This window comes from Carassius auratus, unplaced genomic scaffold (assembly GCF_003368295.1).
Source record: "Carassius auratus strain Wakin unplaced genomic scaffold, ASM336829v1 scaf_tig00045962, whole genome shotgun sequence".
Taxonomy (NCBI): Eukaryota; Metazoa; Chordata; class Actinopteri; order Cypriniformes; family Cyprinidae; genus Carassius; species Carassius auratus.
In genome coordinates, this window is record NW_020526947.1 from 38,556 (window position 1) to 44,555 (window position 6,000).

A 6,000-nucleotide genomic window follows, 5' to 3' on the forward strand; every position below is an offset into this window, starting at 1 on the left:
CCTCGCCAAGGTGAATGGAAATGTCCTCTTTTTTTGGATGATTATTGACAGTCAGACTCCAGAGAAGCTTTCTGTGCTGATTTGGGTGGGACTGGGCCAAATACCTGGCGCCAGGTTGCAAAAGAAGGTTTTCGACAAAATCCAAAATACCCGAAAATTTCGTCAGAGCGACGGGCCAATCTGAGACCTGCGTCTCGTTCGGCTCGAGCCAAGGATTCCGGTGACATAAGGCACGTGGCTCTGCGACCAACCGTTTGGGAGTTACGAGCCATGCCGTACTTTCCGTCAGGCCGATCGGGACGAGGCCCGGTGACGTTGTAGACAGGGGAGGGTACTACCCAGATAGCACACTTACGTCTGCAAGATGTCTGTTAAAGAACTGTTGATCTGGAAAGCATCTGCCATCTACAAACGTCTGACAGACGCCTTTCAGATGTCAGTTTTATATACCTTCTAAATCATAAACATCTAAAAGACATCTAATTGACATCTATCTGACATCTAAAAGGCAGTGTTGGGGAGTAACTAGTTACATGTAACAGCATTACGTAATTTAATTACAAAATGAATGTAACTGTAATTAGTTACAGTTACTAAGAAAAAAATAGTAATTAAATTAAAGTTACTTATGAAATTTTTAACGATTACACAGGCAATTACATTTGAATATTTACACACATCCACATACAGATTTCACTGATTTCTTTCCCAAATTGCACTGACTATTCTGAGACATACGCCCTAATAATTTCCGGGATGCGGAAACACAGTCTGGTTCGTAGAATTCAGTCATAAAAACGGAATGCCTAACACGGACAGAATATGCCACATTTTGGATGACTAAATCAAAAGTAGGTCAGTACACTTGAATCAAAACATGACATGGACTAGTGTCTGTGAATATTAAGCCCCAAGAATGCAATATATGACTTGCACATTCTGCGTGTTGGAAATCAGGCGCAGACTGGACACCGGGACAATTCCCGGTGGCCTGGCAGCCGATTTGGCCCACTATTTTAATATCATTATTGTATAATTGCCTGTCGAATGTACTAAAGCGATCATTTGCGAATCCGCCATTTGATAATTCAATCTCTAATAAATCATGAATTGTTAGTCTTGACTCGCGCGCTCATGAGAGAGATAGATAACAGGGCAAAATAAAGAGACTGAAGAGAAAAATGGAAGTGAAGGTGCAGTTCAGGAGAGAACTTTTAATTATTTTGCATGTCCCCAAATTAAAGATTTAAACCTTTTTTTATGTCAGGTCCATACAAAAAATAGTTTTGTCCATGAATGTTTGTATGAGTTTGAATTTTGCAGTCAGAATTTTTTTTTCCCAGTCCGCCCTTCCTGTAAATTAATGGCAAAAACATGCAGTTTCATTTATTACACATAGGCCTACTGAAGCTTGCAGTGTTGTCAGCCTCTGCCGCCTCAATATAGGAGTACATGAGCACATAAACATAATTTCTCGAACTGCTCTGTGTCACGTCATGCATTTTACCTATCATATCATATGCAAAGAGACAGCAGTTTAAAAAAACACCAATGTTTCAGGAGTTTATTATACAGGAATGACACATGCTTATTAGATAACTGTATTTGAGTTGATGTATATGTTTTTATTTATTATTATTTAATTTTCACAAATTTAGAAACTTAATCTAAAAGTATTCAAAAGTAATTAGTTACATTAATAAAGTAATTGAAAAAGTTATACTACTATAACATTTTAAACAGGGTAACTTGTAATCTGTAACCTATTACATTTCTAAAGTAAGCTTCCAAACACTGCTAAAAGGAGACGTCCAATAGACGTATTGCAGATGAGCAAACAGCCTTAAAACTACATCTTGCAGATGTAAATTCATATGTCAAATAGACGTCTCCTAGATGTATGTGTGCTATCAGGGTACCATCCCCCAGCGTTTTTAGGTCTCCCAAAACTTACCAAAGCCGAGATGGGCATCGCCGTGTCCGGCTTCCTCCCTGCTGCGTCTTAGCAGCATCGCTTCTCGGCCTTTTGGCTAAGATCAAGTGTAGTATATTTTCCAGGAGCTTTGCCGGGAGAGCGTGTGAAAGCATCGGCCAAGATGGTTCGGATGAGGAATAGTGTTCGTGTGGAATTGAAGATGGATGCTGAGGACTTTGTGAAGCAACGTTTTGGAAGAGAATTTTGTGTTGTGGAAATTCTTCAAGGAGTTTTCAAGATTCAGCCTGGTGATATTTTCTGCCTACAAGATTTTGCGGTATCTGGTTTTTTGGATTTAACTTTTACTACCCTGAAAGATTGTGTGGATTTCTTTGAAGCCTGGAAGAAGAAAGAGGGTCATAAGCTGCTTGAAGGACTGCAGCTCCAGCCATTGTTTGTCCAGGACTTCATCCCTCTTATAATTCATGTATACAACCCCTTTGTAGAGGATTCGGACGTCCTGGCGTTAGTTAAGCGATATTGTGAAGCTGTGAGAGGAGGAGAACATTTAAAAGACCGTTTTGGGATTTGGAATGGGAAGAGGAGGTACATGGTGAAGCTGAAAATTGACCCCTCTGTACAAGGTAGTGTGTTACATCCTCCAGGCAGTTTTTCAATTGGACCAAACAAAGGTTACTTGTACTATCCTGGACAACCTCTATATTGTCGACGGTGTGGAGGACAGGGTCACGTGAAGGTTGATTGCAAAGGAGAGAGATGCAGATTTTGTGGTGAGTCCAACCATGTGGCAGGTATATGCACGGCTCCAAAGCGTTGCAGTTTATGTGGAAGTGATGAGCATCTGTATCGGGGCTGTCCAGGCAGGAAGAAAAGTTATGCCAGTTTATTTAAAGAAGGGGAAGACTTGCTGGGTGACTGTAAAGCCCTTGTTGGTGAGTGGTCCAGCTCATCAGCAAGACGGACTGCACATGCTGCTGAAGCCAGTAAGCACAGATGGGAGCGGACAGCTGAAGTGAATGATAAGATACTTTATCGAAGGGAGACATCCCCAGTGGCGGAGGAACGGTTGATTGAAATAATTTCAGGTGATGCAGAGGAGCCAATTAAGGACATGGATCAGAAGGAGGACGGAGATAACAAGATGGAGGTATCAGGAGGAAGAGGGCGTCGGCGTGCAGTTGAAAAGGATGACTGTGAAGAAGAGGAAAGAGAGTGGAAGTGCTCGAAGCTCGAAGCTGCAAGGACTCTTGTTTCTTTAGAGGACTTATTAGATTTGCAAGATCAACAGGTGGACAACTGGGAATGGGGAGAGTGTGAGGCAGATGGAGAAGAAGATTCTCAGGAATGGACTGATGTAGTTGCAAGGAGAGTGAAGGGGAAGGGAGGCGGAAGTAGTGTTGGCAAAAAAGTCCTTTAAGTTTAAACAATTCTAGGGATAGTTGTGATGTGCTGTTCAAAATGTGCTAACTTTAAAATTGGAATGTTGTGATTTTTGAGTTTGAAGTGAATGTTGTATGAGTTTTGGAGTTTAAAAAAAAAAAAAAAAAAAAAAAAAATCTGTTCTTATCAGTTTAATATCTGATACGTCCCCCATCCGGGGACTACATATTAAATGGATTTTTAGATCACGGAGCTGGAGCCGGGGCTTGCTCCGTCCACTCCATGCATCGGCCTGGTATTGCAGTGTCTCCAGGAACGGTGTGCTTTCCCTTTTTGGGGATTGCCATTTATTGTGTCGAATAGCAGAACAAGGAATGAGAGCTGCCGTTGCAGATGCTGTGGTTTATTGCAAACTTTTTTCCTGATGTGTCCACCTGGGGTCTTGGACTCTTCCACTAACGATGCACCCACCTGAGGTCTTGAAGTCTTTCACAGACGAGGTGACGCATCGAATCAGGTGTGTTTGTTTAAAGAGAGTCATCTAAAACTGGCGTTGGGAAGCACCGGCCCATGAGCTTGGCAGTTTCCAGGCCAGTAACGGAAGGCACTCGTCCTTCCTTTCCTGGAGGGGGGGCGGAGGGCTAACCGTTGGTGAGGATGGTAGAGATGCAAATCACACCTCTGGCTGACCGCCTGGGCCTTCATACTTACCTGGCAGGGGAGACACCATGATCAAGAAGGCGGTTCACCCAGGGCGAGGCTTGTCCATTGCACTCCGGCCATGCTGACCCCTGCGAATTCCCCAAATGCGGGAATCTCGACTGCATAATTTATGGTAGTGGGGGACTGCGTTCGCGCTCTCCCCTGAAATTGTTGGTGAAACAAAGCAGAAGAGGTTTTTACAGTTTTTTATTTATTTTCCTTTCAGAATGGGGAGTTCTGTCACATGCGAGATTTGTGTTGTGCGCCTGTGAAACAAAGTCACTTGCGCTCTTGAAAAATCGGACCCTGGTGGGTAGTTTAGTTCGAACATAGCGCAGACCTTACTTTGAAAGTAGATTGGACTGACTGCAGCCTAGCTGTAACTGTCTCCATGTTGTTTGGTTGTCCTTTTTTTTCGATTCGTATTAATTTTGTTGTCGCTTATAGCGACACCTAGTGGCCTGTCGCCGCGCCCTTTTTCACCTGGCCTCGGACTGAGCCCCTGCACAGGTGTGCCGATTTGGGTGAAGGGATCTCACTCCTTCCTGGAGTTATAGCCATTCGAGCCACCTCGGACACGCCACCTTAGCACGCTTTGAGGTCCCCTCGCCAAGGTGAATGGAAATTTCCTCTATTTTTGGATGATTATTGACACTCAGACTCCAGAGAAGCTTTCTGTGCTGATTTGGGTGGGACTGGGCCAAATACCTGGCGCCAGGTTGCAAAAGAAGGTTTTCGACAAAATCCAAAATACCCGAAAATTTCGTCAGAGCGACGGGCCAATCAGAGACCTGCGTCTCGTTCGGCTCGAGCCAAGGATTCCGGTGACATAAGGCACGTGGCTCTGCGACCAACCGTTTGGGAGTTACGAGCGATGCCGTACTTTCCGTCGCTGCAGTTCCACCGTCAGGCCGATCGGGACAAGGCCCGGTGACGTTGCAGACAGGGGAGGGTACTACCATCCCGCAGTGTTGCAGGTGTTTTCATCTTTGTTTGATTGTCCATTTACATTACATTTTCCCTATTTTTCAGCTTACGGCGCCACCTAGTGGCCTGTCGCCCGCGTCCCTTTTCGCCTGGCCTCGGACTGAGCCCCTGCACAGGTGTGCCGATTTGGGTGAAGGGATCTCACTCCTTCCTGGAGTTATAGCCATTCGAGCCACCTCGGACACGCCACCTTAGCACGTTTTGAGGTCCCCTCGCCAAGGTGAATGGAAATTTCCTCTATTTTTGGATGATTATTGACACTCAGACTCCAGAGAAGCTTTCTGTGCTGATTTGGGTGGGACTGGGCCAAATACCTGGCGCCAGGTTGCAAAAGAAGGTTTTCGACAAAATCCAAAATACCCGAAAATTTCGTCAGAGCGACGGGCCAATCTGAGACCTGCGTCTCGTTCGGCTCGAGCCAAGGATTCCGGTGTCATAAGGCACGTGGCTCTGTGACCAACCGTTTGGGAGTTACGAGCCATGCCGTACTTTCCGTCAGGGCCGATCGGGACGAGGCGCCCGGTGACGTTGTAGACAGGGGAGGGGTACTACCCAGAATAGCACACTTACGTCTGCAAGATGTCTGTTAAAGAACTGTTGATCTGGAAAGCATCTGCCATCTACATAAACCGTCTGACATAACGCCTTTCAGATGTCAGTTTTTAATATAACCTCTAAATCATAACACTAAAAAGACATCTAATTGACATCTATCTGGACATCTAAAAGGCAGATGTTGGGGAGTACTAGTTACATGTAACAGCATTACGTAATTTAATTACAAAATGAATGTAACTGTAATATAGTTAACAGTTTACGAAGAAAAAATTAGTAATTAAAATTAAACGTTACTTATGAAATTTTTAAACAGATTACAAAGGGCAAAATTACATTTGATATTTACACACCATCCACATACAGATTTCACTTGTTTTCTTTCCCCAAAATTGCACTGATGTTCTGAATACCCCTAATAATTTCCAGGATTTTTAACA

The 6,000-nt window shown here is 44.1% G+C and overlaps 2 non-coding genes across 2 annotated transcripts; both read left to right on the plus strand.

Moving 5' to 3' along the window:
- The first annotated feature begins 3,450 nt into the window (after positions 1-3,450).
- Positions 3,451-3,645, plus strand: LOC113088252 (U2 spliceosomal RNA). Its single transcript, XR_003285871.1, has one exon. It is a non-coding gene; the product is annotated as a U2 spliceosomal RNA (small nuclear RNA).
- A 374-nt stretch (positions 3,646-4,019) lies between these two features.
- On the plus strand, positions 4,020-4,183 carry LOC113088249 (U1 spliceosomal RNA). The gene has a single exon (XR_003285868.1). It is a non-coding gene; the product is annotated as a U1 spliceosomal RNA (small nuclear RNA).
- The last annotated feature ends 1,817 nt before the right edge of the window (positions 4,184-6,000 follow it).